Raw genomic sequence first — 16,869 nt, forward strand, 5'->3', positions numbered from 1 at the left:
AATAATAGTCGTACATACCGATCAATCATCTCCTGATCACCAAACTCCTCAATAATGTGATCCAAGTCATTATTTTATTACTATAACATCTCAAAAAAGCTCTCCAAATGTCTGTGATATTCTCTGTGCACTGATTCAGTAACAGCCAGCTTGTTTCCTTATGACCGCCCTTATCCGATGCCAGGGGCAAGTATGACTATTCATGAGATACGCCCTTTTTGTTTTTTGTTTTTCGACTTGTCTCAGCTCCTGTCGCTCCCACTCGGCCATTGAATGGTTTTCTCGGCTTTTTCCGGAGAAAAAACGACTAGAAACCTGTTTTTTGAGTTTTTTTGATGATGTCAGACAGGGTCCGACATTGGACCGGATAGGAATAATTGCAATGTCGGACCAGGTCCGACATAGGACCGCAAAAGGTTATTGCTGTGTTTTATTTTCCCTTTTCATTTCGCCTTTTGTTTTCATTATTTTTTGAGCACCTGCGGGTACACCGTCATCAACCTGTGTGTATACCTGTGTTGGTAACTCTGTGGTTCTGACTTCCGTTGCTGGTATTCAGGCTACGGACAACAGCACCTTCTGCAGGCCAAAATAAATCAGTGCGCCGGAGCGGCGTTTCAACTACAGTTCTGTCTCCTTGTTCTTGCACTGCTTTGGGTGGGCAGTGCCAGTGAAACCCCCATCTGACACCACGTGTGGAACGGTGGTGGGCAATTCACTGACACACAGGAGACAGAACTGTGAAAAGTGATGGATTAGTGTGACAGAGAGCGAATGAATCCAAATCAACAAACTCCCTCTCGACCTGTGAGAGCACTGTACAACAGGAACTGTGTGCCTCACACTGAAGTCTAGGCAGTTCATTCCAGGGGCAGTCGAAAGCCAGCCATTCAGGAAGGGGGAGGCGTCACGGTACCTGGAGTCATCGCCCTAGTACGGTGAGCGAAGTTTCAGTCATGAATTGGAGGAGACGTTACTGAACTAGCTATTGGAGGGGGCGGGGCTGAGGGTACTTTGGGGGGACGTGACTCCGTAATCGGTTCCTTTGTTGTGGTTAATGGGAGGAAACGAGGACGGTGAAATCGTGAGTGTTTTGTTTGTTTAAGTAACTGTGTACGTTTGTCTTTGCCAGACGGCTAATACTAATCTAGGAACAAACCCGGACTTCACTGCACCTGTACACAAGCAAGCACAACTGAATCAAGCACTGTACCTGCACCTAGAGCACGCGCTGTCCAGAGACGTGTCTGTATTTGTGTTGTGTGTCTGTGTTTTGTATTATTATTTCAGGACTGCAACCCCTTGGTTTATACGCTGGCAATACCCATTGTTGGGTAGAGCCAGTGTTATTATTTAAATGGTCAAGGAGACCAGTACAAGAAAAATAAAATAACTTGAACCGTGAACTTTGTGTTTGTCGCTGTCTGGAGCACCTGCATCGCCCTTTCACCTACGCACTGCAACCCACACGTTCACAATTAGTCAATTCAGAAATGAATGATAAATGTATGTAATGTAGTGCAATTAAGGGATTTGGTTTTGTGGAGATGGTGTGGCTGAGACAAACCAGTAACTAGATACATCAGAAACTTTTTCAGTACACATATCTTTTAAACCATTGTTACTAATTCACACTGCTGTCAATCTGTACTAATTGGGATGAGAATACAAGAGGCCTTGCAGATTGATGACAGGTTAACAATGTTAAGGTTGTTCTAAACAACACAAACAGCTGGAGCTTAAGGGGTTCAATTCTACAATTTTAATTAACACTAATTCCTGCATCGAAAGTTAAAATACTTGGCTGACTTTTCATCTCTTGGTAGAAGAAACGACATAAAATATTAACAGCGAGAGGGGCTTGATTCTTGTGAAGCAATGTTACATGTAGCCAACTTCTTATTGTGTCCTCAGGGATGAGAGCAAGAAAAACATTTCTCATGTACTGCAGACAAAAGCAGATTTCTTTTTTTTTTATATAAACCCCTAGAGCTGCCGTCTCCAGCACTAACTTTATTCTTTTCTAACTCTATTAAAGCAGGTCTCCCTTTAAACTTCATAGCACCACTCTTTCTGTGCTCGCCATGGTGTTCAACCTGTACTGCATGGCCAGTCGTGCAAGAATAGAACTAGACAGGGGTCAAGAAGAATTCATTGGAAACTGAACCCAGCTGATTGGGACTGAAGGTTGCAAGATAACCCTGTCACCTCTCATCAGTGTTGGTTGACTTCACAAGTCAACAGCCAATAACAGCTCCTAACTTTACTAATAATGAACCTAAACAGATGTAGTAAAGTGTGTTGTAAACTTTGAGGTCTACAGACAGGCACACTTTGCTGTTTATAGAATTGCGCGGACACAATAGTAGATCTTAATCAATATAGACGTTTCTTCACATCATTTGCACCAACAAGGAGAAAACACCAATTGATATTACATGGGATATTAAAAACTCCACTCTTTTCTATGTCATGCACATCCATTCAAGATACATAAGTCTCAAATATGCAGTTTTGAAAGAGATATGTTTAAGCAAACATGTATTTTAATTTTAAAACCTGGTAATAGGTTAAATAAATCTCTGTTTGCACCCTTATGGAAGTGTACCACTGTATTTGCTTTTCCCATAGTTATACTATGCATGTACCATAGTTTACCTTGGCTTGTCATGTTTATACATATGTTTTACCATACCTCACTAGGCTTTACAATGCTTACCTATGTTTTCTGATGTTTTCACTGTGCTTTATTACACTCTATGTGAAGCTTTTACTATAGGAAACTATTATAAGGGCAGACCTTGCTTTCAGATAGTCTTGGACTTTCCTGGTCATTTTATCAAGAGAGTGAAACTGTTACAACCCCTGCTGGACCTTCTTTCCTATCAGTAACCAACCAGCCTTTTCACCTGCTGACAGATATGCTTCATTAACTTTCAATAAATGTAACATTAAATCATAAGAAATAATAAGACAAATAGGTTACATGTTACATTACGTGTCTCTAATCACTGTGTATTAATATAGTAGTTACTTAGCAAATACACGTGTACTCACACATAATTACAATGCTATAATAACTGGTGAGCCATTAACTAGTCAGTTATTAAGGGAAACACACTCTCATTAACACCAGCAACAGACCGCAACAGCAGGAGCTGTCAAACTAAAAGGAATACCAACCATACCTCACATAGTTTCTGCAGTGTGTGACAAATGAGGATGTATCCCACCCCATGCATTATTTTCTATATTATGCATAGTCACAATGTACTTAATCTTTTTGCATGATCTAACCCTATCCCTAACTCTAAACCAAACCCTAACCCTAATTCTAAACCTAACCCCCTAACTCTAACTCTAAACCTAACCCTTTTATGATACAACTGTGTACTTACATATATCGTGCAAAAAGATGTACACGTTAAGTACATTGTAACTATGCATATTAACATTGTAATTATGTGTAAGTACACATGTATTTATGAAGTAACTACTGTGCAAATACACAGTAATTAGAGACACTAATACAAAGTGTTACTGAAAAATACAAAAAGTTAATTTAAGGGATAAGTGTTCATATTGGTCCAAATCTGACATGACATTTTATACATTGTACTGCACATCATCAAATAACACAATTAATTAGATTCTAGGTTTGATGACCACTGACACAAAGTAAAACCATTTGCATCTAAGTTGGCTTCTCCTAGATGAATCTTTTTTGATGGAGAAAAAAAGTGCTTTCCGACACAAAGCACTCTAGGTTTTAAATTGCTCGTCTAAATCTCCTGTAGTTGACAGTGCTAAGTAGACAAGGGACAAGGAAGACAGCAGAGCAATAGAACAGATCATGATAATAATAATAAAGAACAGAGCAGGCTGAGAAACTAATTAATCCACAATAAATAAAATGAGAAGATGAATGTTGTGATTGTTACTGAGGCAATAATGTTGTTTGATCACGAAGAGCACCCTGTAGGCAGGCAGTCAGGCAGGAGTTTATGACAGATCAGGGAGCCCTGAGACTGGGAAGTGCCAGCATATTAATCAGTCTTTTAAAAAAAATTCAAACATTTATCATCATAAGGGTAATCTGAAAACAACTCTATTCTCCCTGGGTCCCTTGTCACCAGTGCACAGAAGAGAGCGAGCAGGAGACTTACTAAATCATGACTGGTGTTTTAGATTCATCCAAGCAGGCTTAGATAGAAAAGAAAAAAAACAAATGGAAACATAACCAGCCCTAAACAGGACCCACATATAATTAAAAACTAGCGAGGCTGTTTCAATTAATCACACCGAGGGGCTGATGAAACAAATTCCTTCACGTTTATGTTACAGATGTATAAATACTTTTGTTACAGGATGTATAATTTTGTGATGAGATTTATCGAATTATCCAGTGTTTCCGGTTCAACAAATGCTTCCAGAACCAGTAAAGCTGCATTGTCCCCCTACTTTTTAAAACATAAATGTGTTCAAGGGGCAATGCTGCATCATCAATTTAACTACTAATTCCAGTATTATTAAAATTATATTTGCAAACATGCTTATTATTAGCGCTTCATTTATTAAGGGTTGTGTATGTTCTCAAGCCACACCCCTCATTAGTTTTACTCTCAAAGTGATTGTTTCAAAAACAGCAGTTTATATGTAGCTACCTAATTAATTAGTGAGACTTTTGTTGGAATTAATGCTGGTAGGCCTATCACTGTTCACCAATGATTTCAGTGTGCAGAGGAAACATTTCGTACGAAAGGCTTTTCCAATCGGAAGACAACTGAAAAATGCATCCGAAAAGCAGTCCATATGTCTCAGTAGCTGTGAATTTGTTTGCCCACAACTGTAATATAAATTGAAATTAACCACTGCGAAATGTTTACAAAATGATTGAGAGAGGATGTTTATAACTTGTGGCAGCAGAGGCATAATTGATTTAACCGTAGTTTTTCACTTAAAACTAAGTTTACATGCATGATGTTTCCTGGAATACAGTGTTGAGTGTCTATCTAGCATTATACTAAATTGTCCTATTAATCTCTTAAAACACATGTTTCCAGGATAAAATGTAATGCAGTTATTTTTAAAGATGGACATTGTTTTAGAAGTTATACACTATATAATTACACATTTAAAAAATACAATTTTTAAATATTTACTTGGATTTTCTGTGGTTAGATTATTTTATTTATTTTGATTTTTTATAAAGTATATCATCTGGCTGTTTGTCAATTTTCATTGCATTTATCTTTCATTTAACCTTTTCGCTTCCAATGAGCTTCAGCTTCAGAAATTCAAATTGGCACTTTAAACTGCATGTTGTAATTACTGTCATTTGCAGGAATATATAGGAACATGTACAGTTCACTCTTCAACTGCTGTAAAGTTTTCTGAGGCATTGATCTCATCACCACTTTCTGAGACGTTATCATTAAATGAGTTGGTTAACACCTACACCTCCTTGACTAGTAGCATACTATAGCAGTTAAAACTTTTAAAATGAAATGTGAGGGTTGTAAATTGGAATGGAGATGGAAGGAATCTAAACTGCATGTTAATTGCATGGAAAAGCCATCATGTAAAATATAGGAAGGCTCTGGTGTTGGCTGGATCATCATATTATTCTAATTTAATTGAAACCAATAAAAACAATCCTAGATGTATTTTTGATAAATGAGTAAATCCTCCCCCTGACACTCCCACCCTTAGCTTCGGCTTCTTTTATATAGCTGCAATTTTCAAAATAAAATTCTAGACATCAGAAATCAGATTGCACAGACTTGTTTTATTATGGAAGACGCCTCCATAATTGTACCAATTAGAAGTGTTAAGGCTACTATGGAGGCTTTTTCCTTGATTACCTTACAAGTACTGACAGAGCTAGTCCTGTATATGAGACCCACTACATGTGCTCTTGATCCTATCACTATTAAACCATTAATTATGTTTTTTGGTGTTAGTAATTTTAAAAAGTATAAATTGAACACTTTCCTCCGGTATTGTTCCCTTAGCACTTAAGGGAGCTGGGGTAAAGCCATTGCTCATGAAAACTAACTTGGACCCCTAAGTCCTTAATAATTATAGACAATCTGTCATTTTTAACTAAGGTTCAAGAAAAAGTTGTTTGTAATGGGGTTATTTTGTTTTGTTGACTTTTTTTCAATATATATATATATTTTTTTTTTCTGATTAAGCCACATATCACTATTTATTTATATTTTATTTTATTTTTTTGTTTCACTTTGTTTGATTTTGCAATATTTTATAATTGAGCACTGTTTTATCTCTTTATTGTACACGTGTGGAATGCGTATACGAATGCAGGACATTAGTGACAAACAGTTTGCTTGGGAGATGATTGCCAAGTGAGAGCGAGGAAACTCCCAATCAAAATGCCCCCTGCAAAACTGCAATGGTCTCCCGGGAGCTTTAAAAACTGTGCAGTGTTTGTGCTGGAGAGTAAACTGCTCCGACCTGTGCTTTTTGAAAAGATTCATTCTCAAACTGAACGCAGTAGGGATTCAAGGAAATGCATGCACATGGATTAGGGAGTGGTTAACAGGTAGAAAACATAAAGTACTGATTAGAGGAGGAACCTCAAAATGGAGCGAGGTAACCAGTGGATTACCATAGGGATCAGTATTAGGTTTTCTGCTATTCCTAATCTACATTAATGATTTAGATTCTGGTATAGTAAGCAAACTTGTTAAATTTGCAGATGACACAAAAATAGGAGTGGCAAACACTGTTGCAGCAGCAAAGGTAATTCAAAATGATCTAGACAGCATTCAGAACTGGGCAGACATGGCAAATTACATTTAATAGAGAAAAGTGTAAGGTACTGCACGCAGGCAATACAAATTATAAATATCAGATGGGAGATACTGAAATTGAAGAAGGAATCTATGAAAAAGACCTAGGAGTTTATGTTGACTCAGAAATGTTTTCATCTAGACAATGTGGAGATGCTATAAAAAAGGCCAACAAGATGCTCAGATATATTATTATTATTATTATTTGTTTATTTAGCAGACGCCTTTATCCAAGGCAACTTACAGAGACTAGGGTGTGTGAACTATGCATCAGCTGCAGAGTCACTTACAACTACGTCTCACCCGAAAGACGGAGCACAAGGAGGTTAAGTGACTTGCTCAGGGTCACACAATGAGTCAGTGGCTGAGGTGGGATTTGAACTGGGGACCTCTTGGTTACAAGCCCTTTTCTTTAACCACTGGACCATACAGCCTCCTATAGTGAAAAGTGTTGAATTTAAATCAAGGGAAGTAATGTTAAAACTTTACAATGCATTAGTAAGACCTCATCTAGAATATTGTGTTCAGTTCTGGTAATTTCACTACAAAAAGGATATTGCTGCTCTAGAAAGAGTGCAAAGTAGAGCGACCAGAATTATTCCGGTTTTAAAAGGCATGTCATATGCAGACAGGCTAAAAGAATTGAATCTTTTCAGTCTTGAAAAAAGAAGACTACGCTGCAATCTGATTCAAGCATTCCAAATTTAAAAGGTATTGACAATGTCGACCCAAGGGACTTTTTCGACCTGAAAAAAGAAACAAGGACCAGGGGTCACAAATGGAGATTAGATAAAGGGGCTTTCAGAACAGAAAAATAGGAGGCACTTTTTTACACAGAGAATTGTGAGGGTCTGGAACCAACTCCCCAGTAATCTTTTTGAAGCTGACACCCTGGGATCCTTCAAGAAGCTGCTTGATGAGATTCTGGGATCAATAAGCTACTAACAACCAAACAAGCAAGATGGGCTGAATGGCCTCCTCTCATTTGTAAACTTTCTTATGTTCTTCTTATGTTCTTATAAATTCTCTTCTCTGATTGCCTGCTCAGCTCCTCCACGTTTGCAGGAAGTTTTGCTGGCAGCTGTTTAATTCAACGATTCCTCAAGCCTACATGTTAGGGTTTTATTCAGAAGTGATCTCAGTCCGGGCATCTCAATAAGCAGCCTGTTTATATTGGCTCTTTCATTCAGAGTTAGCGCAATTTCACAAACTAATATAAAGTTTACTCCGGTAAATTTGGTTACCGTGGTTTATCATGTTTTTACTTTACTGTACCATCTGTGCTTTGCAATGCGTATCTATGCTTTATCATGCTTTCACTATGCTTTATTACACTTTGCTATGTTTTTACAATGGAAACTTTTGTAAGGAACAGCATGGTAATCTCGAAAATCATTAATTGGAATGTTTTTTCAAAAAAAAATTTCTGTGCTTTTTATTATTAATTATTTTAGTGTCCGCTTAACCTTTTTTTATAAATTCCAATTATGCTGAGGAGTTTTAATTTGCAATTACTCAAATACTGTGTTATTTATTTGTTGATGCTTGCACCTGTTCAGGAGCTGCTCCTTAGTTATAGCTGCCTGCCATAAAGATATGTAAGATCGATGAAGTGTTATTATATAAGCAAGAGCCAGATCAGGTTTGATGCTTACTAATATAAATCAACTAGAACTGAGGGGCAGATCCTGAACTCATAGCACCTTGGGACACTTTGGTATGAATGGTGCTATATTTAAATTAAAGTTATTATTATTATTATTATTATTATTATTATTATTATTATTATTATTATTATTATTATTATTATTAAAAAACATTACTGGAGTAATTGCAATTTACCCCTCAGAATAATTGCAAACATCATACAAGTATAAGGGGAGAAAAAACAATAGATGTCATTTGAAACTTACTTGAAACTTCCTCTTACTTTTTATTGGGTGCAGCGGTATCCATGGTGTCGTGAAGAAAGCCTAGACTGGTTTTACAATCAAGGTGCTTACTGCTATGCTACACTTAAAACTAGTTTTGAATCCCAGGTTAGCCGTTAGGAGAAGAACTTGCAAATGCCAATCTTTCAAAACATTTGCATTTCCATATCTTTTGGTTGTGTTTAATCTCAGAACATTAGGTCTTTCTGAGCAGTGAGTCGGTTACAGTTACACTTTATTACTTTTTGTGAGGTAGCTTTTTTTCCTCAGTTTACTTTATATTTGTACTTTTATTTACAAACAATGTGTAAATCGTTTTGCATTATATTTGTAAGTGCACAGTTGTATCAGAAAAGGGTTAGGGTTAGGGTTAGGGTTATTTCATGGAAAAAAGATTTACATGTTAAGTACATTGTAACTGCATAATAACCATGTAACAGTGTGTAAGTACACATGTATTTGCTATGTAGCTACTCTGTAAATACACAGTAATTAGAGATACTTAATGTAAAGTGTTACTGGTATGCGTTGCTAGGCCAATTTCAGCTGCTGACCAATGCATTTTTTTCTGTTTGGGGTTTATTTTTAATGTGTTGATTACTGTGTGTAATTTCCTGTTTTTTATTATGAATGACACCCGGATGATTGAATCTGTGATACTGCCTGCAGGAGGTTATGGGCTCAAGGAACTAGAACAGTGGGAGGTTATTAAAGCCTCCCTCAGATCAACCATCACAAAGCAGAAGGAAGCTATTACACTTTTATATTGCGGCTGCTTCCCAATTCCTTGAGCCACTGAGAAAAGTACAAACATGTAGGAATAATATTGTATTAGGCTAGCATGAATAAACCTGCTAGAAAACCAGAAGTGCATTTCAAAGGATGTATTTCAACTAGAAACATTATATGTATGTATTTATTTATTAATTTCTGTCAGCGAAAGAACCTGCAAAATTTTTAATATCTTGTTATTTTCTGCTCCAGGAACCTACGGGAGATCATTAGTGACTTTCAACATCTTGGCCAGACTGACGAACAGCTGACATCTGTGCTGTTTCCCTTAGAATTCACCTCAAAATTGTGAATACATGCCTTATCCATTTTTAAAAACCTGCCAGCATGCATGTTTCTGAAATGCAACTATGGTTGTTGTTGACATGTACAGATGTTGGATTCTGTATTGAGAAAGAGCTGGCAGTTTATGATGTGAGTCTTAAAGATATAACAGCCATGTTATATGGTTTAGATTAGAACCCAAAGTGGTTATTATGCATTTCCTTGCAGGCAAACTCAACATTTCCCTAATTCCTGAACCCAAATGCAAGCCGTTATTGTTACAAAACTACAGAAGTGAAACTTTTCAGAGACTTCATGTGGGTATAAAAAACTCTCGCCACTTCCAGAATGCATCTTGGAAAAGGTGACTCTAGTCAGGGACCAACAACATACCTGCTGATGACTGTTGCACTGCAAACCAGGAGTATAATAATACACTACACACCCACTTTCATGTAGAGAGCTGAAAAGCGTTACTCAAAGCATATCCCCCAGGAATGTTTTACTCCACTTTACTTATATCTGATTCATATATTTGTGAAGAACATATTTAATAATTTTTTACTTTAAACATAGTTTCACATACAGTTAGTATGTAGTAATAAAGTTTCTAACTGTTCCACTTTGTTTGCCATTCAAGTATGTTACACTAGAAACAACAACAACAACATGGTATGAACTTTTTTTCATAGTCTTAAACCTTCAATAACAAATTATAAAGTAAAACTAAGAATCAAACACTGAGCATTAGCGGAATAAATTTGCCAAGTGCAGCCCTGTTCAGTGTGACAAAATGGGATTCTGTGTTATACGTCAGGAGGTGTTGTTCTATCCCAGACCACACAAGTGACCCGCATTTCACGAGTCAGACCCACAAATTGACATTAAAACCCGCTGACCCACGAGTCATTGTAAAACCCATAAAATAAAACTTGTAAGATCAATCTTTACTGGTTCACAGCCTCAGTGCAGCACAAGACTAGAGTCCTCCTCTCTGCGCAGTTATCAGCACAAGACTAGAATCCTCCCGTCTGCGCAGTTATCAGCACAAGACTAGAGTCCTCCTCTCTGCGCAGTTATCAGCACAAGACTAGAGTCCTCCTCTCTGTGCAGTTATCAGCACAAGACTAGAGTCCTCCTCTCTGCGCAGTTATCAGCACAAGACTAGAGTCCTCCTCTCTGCGCAGTTATCAGCACAAGACTAGAGTCCTCCAGTCTGCGTAGTTATCAGCACAAGACGGTCTTGTTTGTAGAGTTCAGATTGTATGTACAGTCCATTCCATTTATTGGTGGGTTCTTAATCCAAGTTGCAAATTCTATCATATTAATTATTTTTTTCTTTTATTGATTCGAAATGTCAAATTTAAGAATTTAGGTCAGATCAGTGATTAATTTGTGCCGGTGCTTGCCGGGGCCCAGCCCCGGAAACTCTGGGCGTGCAGATTCATATTCCCAGTACTATTAGTTAAAGATCTCATAAAATGCTTTATTTTCAAATTCTCAACACAGTTGTATCAAGTCTGCAAGTTCTTGCGTGCTTGCTAGACTAGCGATATTATCGCATAGACACTCTTTCGCAAGAGCGATCGGGGTTAGATTTGGTCCGGCCCTTGATTTGAAAAATGCCATGAACGATACAAGCAACTTCTTACACTACTTGGTTTGATTAAATGAGTAGTACACAACGAAATATGAAAGCTGGACATTAATTTCAACAAAGAATAACGACAACTTTTTAATGAAAAGAAAATATTGTAGCCTACTTCAATAGGAACATTAGCCTGCTATATTATATTAAACCAAAACAATAAAAAATAAAAATAATCTGGTTCTCTCTTGCCTTTGTCATTGAATATAATTTAATTAATAGAGAATAAAAACATACTAAGATAACAACTACCTAGTTTAATTAATTTTTTTTTGTAATCTACCAGCGGCTTATGTTGCAGACACATCGCTGATAATAGTGCAGACCGTGGGTCAAACCAATGTTCGTTGGGGTGCGTATTTTTTTTTCTAATTAATGTCGTCCTTCTGGAGTTCTCTGAATGCCTTTTAATTTGTTTGTTTTTTTAAACCATTTAAATGTATACAGGCTTTTTTATTTATTTATTATTTGTCCTGCAGTTGCCTTTAATTAATTTTTTGTGCACGTTCTACTGATGTAGAATATGTGATTGTAAACATCTAACACTAGTATGTACAATACTCTTTCAAATAAACTTGTTATTTTTTTGAATGTGCTGTTCTTAAGAACGGTGTTATTGTCATTGCTTGCGCCCCGGTACCGCTTTCTTTACAAATTAAGCACTGGGTCAGATTAATCATTGTCCAAAATTATCACAAGGAAGGGGGTTACCCGAATACCCCCCCCCCCCATCCTCAGCTAATAGTCTGGACCAGCATTCTAGTTTATAAAACTTGGGACCCCTGCTATCCAGTGTAAACAAACCCAAATGCCTTTCTGCTCCTCGGAGAGTTGTTGAAAGGACATGCTGTTGAAGATGTGCTAACACGTAACTGGGAGGGAGCTAAGGAGGGCTTCAAATGGACTATTCTTTGTTTAAGTGCTCTACTAATGAAGGCAGGCAGGTTAAACCAGGTGGGAGTCATGTCTGATTACATTTTATAATAGACTCAACATAACGGTGGAGTCCCCCGCATCCCAAACCGATTTGTACACAGATGAAAAAGAGCCTGGTTATACCCGAGGCTCACCCTGAGGACCAGCATGAGTGTTTGTAGGGCAGAGCTGCTGGCGTTCAGCCGGTCAGGCGGGTTCTGGAAAAGTGGTTCTTGTTAAGATGGTCCAAGAAAAAAATGGAATCATAAAAATCCCTGTACTGAAAAGTTCTAAAGTGCACTGTTTTGTCTATGTATATATTAATAAATACATGTTCCAGTTCCAGTTTTTTTCTTGGTTTGTTTTATAGTATTGTACAATATGTGTAATGCAGCAGCATGATTTGTTTTGTGTTACCGGTAGCATATAGGCCAAAGTAAAAAGAAAGTGCGCTAGGTTATTCATTTGATTTTACTACTGTGCTGTACAGCTATGGCCAAAGGTTTTGCATCACCTAGAATTTTAGACTGGTGACATAATTAAAAAAAAAAAAACATATGAACATAATTTTGATCTTTCATTTAACATCATGTCACCAAAGAAATTACAAAATGATATCGCAAAAGTCTACCAGAAGCTATAATAGTAATACAGGATTTCATGTTAGATTTCAAAATGTCAATTTTTTTTTTCAGGTTTTCGTTATTATATGGAAAACCACAAAGCGGTATGTAATTAAATATGTTACGTAACATTATTCAGCAGGTTTCATTCGACTTTATGAATCAAAAAATGTTAATTCTACAGAGTGATGCAAAACTTCTGGCCATAGCTGTATGTGCCTAATGTGCCGATTTCTATCTGAACATAGTGTAATGTGTTCCAAGAATACATTCATGTTATTTCAGCACAATTATTTATACATTTAAAATAAACCGAGCACCATTGTGTGTTCAGTTTATTTTTCCTTTTTTTAACCTGACGTCTTGATATTTTGAACAACCTGCCCCCAGAGATGTCCGGTATCCATAACGTGGTGGTGTAACAGTGTATGCCATTGACGTGTTAAGTAGGGGACACGGCTCATTTGCATACCTCTGACAATTGGTCAGATACAATCTCTCGGTAACAATCCGTGACGTCAAATCACATCTAAACACATTACTGGCCAGTAAAATAACCAGGCAGTAATTTTATAAATCACTTGTTAAATGCTGCCCAGTAGTTTTTTTAATGGCCGGAAATTACCGCCATCTTTTATGAATATGGCCCACATTATGTTACCTTTGTGTGTGGTGTATTGCCCTTGTCGCTGAGTTGGTTATTAACTGACTCTTTTGGCATTTTTTATCACATTTGGTATTGTTGAACCCTGAAGATGATGTTAAAACATGGCTAGGCAAAGGTGGGCATACAACTACCAACACCAGCAACAATAAGGCACAAACCCCACAAGCAGATGAGAGCATATATGGAAGCTACTGCAAATCAAGGTCAGAACATTAGGTCTAGAAAAACGATATCCCTCTTCTTTAATTATAAAATCTGGTACCTTTTTGTTTACAAATGAACCCATGGGCATAGCAAAGGTAAAGCAATGTGCTTCTTGTAAGCACCGCAAGTGGTTCTGGTCACCAGCTCATCATTAGATTCTGGAATTTTCAGAAGAACAGTCACTAGCGCCAACCAGCGTGCAATTGCATCAGTTCTATGTTGAAAGGAGCCTCAATCGTCAAGCTAGAACAAATGAAAGTCACTCAGGAAAAGGGCCTTCTTGAATGCATACATGTATTGGCAAAAGTACAAACATCTAGCTTCACAGTCAGGTCTATTCTCATGTTCCACCCATTACCTGCCTGCTACGTGGCGCCCCCGAGACCTTTAGGGTCGCAGTACTGTATTTAAAGGAGCAAGAGCAATATACGATAGGCATACAGTGAAGATACAGGTCTGAAATATAGCTGCTACCTAAAGTAATGTATTCTTCTTGTCTAGATTAACGTTATCATTTTTTGTTTCAGTCTTCGCAGTAGAAATGTCTCTTAAAACATTTTTTATAAGTTCAGCTGGTACACCAGAGCGTAGCCATTAACCTGTCCCACTGCAACACATAGGTATTTTCTTACATCGACTGGGACAGCCTTCAGCTGAAATGTTTGTGAACCTGTTCAACCTCTTTTGCATAGTGGTTGAGTTGCTTTCTTGCAACATCTGTGGTTGCTGGTTTCCACGCCCAGCCTCTGCGCCTGGTACAATGACATGCTATCTTTAGTTTGGCCAACCATAACATGGAATTCCATCCTTTGCTCTGCTTTGTGCACAGATGATAGTTCACATAAGAGAGAGACTTTTCAATCTTCAGTTTGTTACTGACATCAGACTTGAGGATTAAGATTTCCATTACACCAGAGTAGATGTTAAAACTTCATGCTGATTTGAACTCGGCTCTCGCCAAGATAAAAGAAATATGTGTTGTATCAATCAGTTATTTTAATTTTAAATCAAAAATAGAGGAGTGGCAAACACTGTTGCAGCAGCAAAGGTAATTCAAAATGATCTAGACAGCATTCAGAACTGGGCAGACACATGGCAAATGACATTTAAGAGAGAAAAGTGTAAAGTACTGCACGCAGGCAATAAAAATGTACATTATAAATATCATATGGGAGATAGTGAAATTGAAGAAGGGAACTATGAAAAAGACCTAGGAGTTTATGTTGACTCAGAAATGTCTTCATCTAGACAATGTGGGGAAGCTATAAAAAGGCCAACAAGATGCTCGGATATATTGTGAAAAGTGTTGAATTTAAATCAAGGGAAGTAATGTTAAAACTTTACAATGCATTAGTAAGACCTCACCTAGAATACTGTGTTCAATTCTGCTCACCTCATTACAAAAAGGATATTGCTGCTGTAGAAAGAGTGCAAAGAAGAGCAACCAGAATTATCCCGGGTTTAAAAGGCGTGTCGTATGCAGAAAGGCTAAAATAATTGAATCTATTCAGTCTTGAACAAATAAGACTATGCGGTGATCTGATTCAAACATTCAAAATCCTAAAAGGTATAGACAATGTCAACCCAGGGGGCTTTTTTGACCTGAAAAAAGAAACAAGGACCAGGGGTCACAAATGGAGATTAGATAAAGGGGCATTCAGAACAGAAGATAGAAGGCACTTTTTTACACAGAGAATTGTGAGGGTCTGGAACCAACTCCCCAGAAATGTTGTTGAAGCTGACACCCTGGGATCATTCAAGAAGCTGCTTGATGAGATTCTGGGATCAATAAGCTACTAACAACCAAACAAGCAAGATGGGCCGAATGTTCTTATGTGCTGCACTAGGTTAAAGACCTCTCTCAATGCCTTACTCTCAGGAATTCTGTTACTGCTTCACTTCATAATTCATTTCCCCCAGGGTTAAACTCCTACAGAAAATAATGAGTGGACTGTAAAGTACAAAGCAGGATATGCATCCCAAGGACCCACTGATCCAGGTGACAAAGCCCTATTTTGTTAATCAAATTCACAGTACTCAGGGTGGATTCACTATTTCTCTACCCAGTTGTTAACAAAGTCAACAAAATTAATCAGTTTTACAAATGCAAGCTATATCTGATCCAATACACCAACATGGAACAATTTGAACAATAATGATTACTATGCAACTGTTTAAACGTTATATATATTATTTTACATACTGTTTGGTTTGGTAAGTATGATACCATAAGTAAGTATCATACAAGTTAACTGTAAAGTGAGAGCAGAGGTAATTCTACTACCATATAATGTTAAAAGCAGTGTGGACACAAGAGTAAAACAAATAATACTGTTATCCTTTGACAGAATACAGAACACAATATACCAAAAAATAATTCCTCCCAAATACAATATTCAGTTCTCAACACAATTAATAATACAGGGACGAGGACACACCAATATTTCTTGCTACATAAAAAAAGAACCTCTTACTGTTAAACACAACTCCCCTAAATCCTGTTATGCAAATCACAAATTACTAAAAAAAAATTTAGTAATAGCGGATAACTAAAAAAAAAAATCAAGAAAAAAAAATTGATAACTTTAACTGTGCCTTTCAAAATATACAAAAAGCATATGATTGTGTCATTATCATTTTACCGACAGGAACAAAAAAATCTCTATACTCCTCCTCTTCATCGTATATTAATGGTCGTAACAGTTAAATATTCTAACGTTCATAAAATACACAATGGCGGTTTTACGGTTGTTGACAAAAATAAAAAAATGGACTGTTCTATTTCTTATTGGTGTGTGTGAGGGGGGGGGGGGCGTGTTCACTTTGTCAGGACTCATACAGAAGTCAGCATGGAAAAAAAAAGTGAGTGGACGGCGTTCACCTGCTATCACCCTCGAGTCTAACCCTGATTTCCCCTGAGCAGTGTCTTCTGGGCCAAAGTATGTTACTGGCTGCAGGGTATGTCAGTCAATAGGGGAAAATGCCGGTTGGTTAAAGACAGATAAAAGGC

Source organism: Acipenser ruthenus, chromosome 33, assembly GCF_902713425.1.
Source record: "Acipenser ruthenus chromosome 33, fAciRut3.2 maternal haplotype, whole genome shotgun sequence".
NCBI classification, from domain to species: Eukaryota; Metazoa; Chordata; class Actinopteri; order Acipenseriformes; family Acipenseridae; genus Acipenser; species Acipenser ruthenus.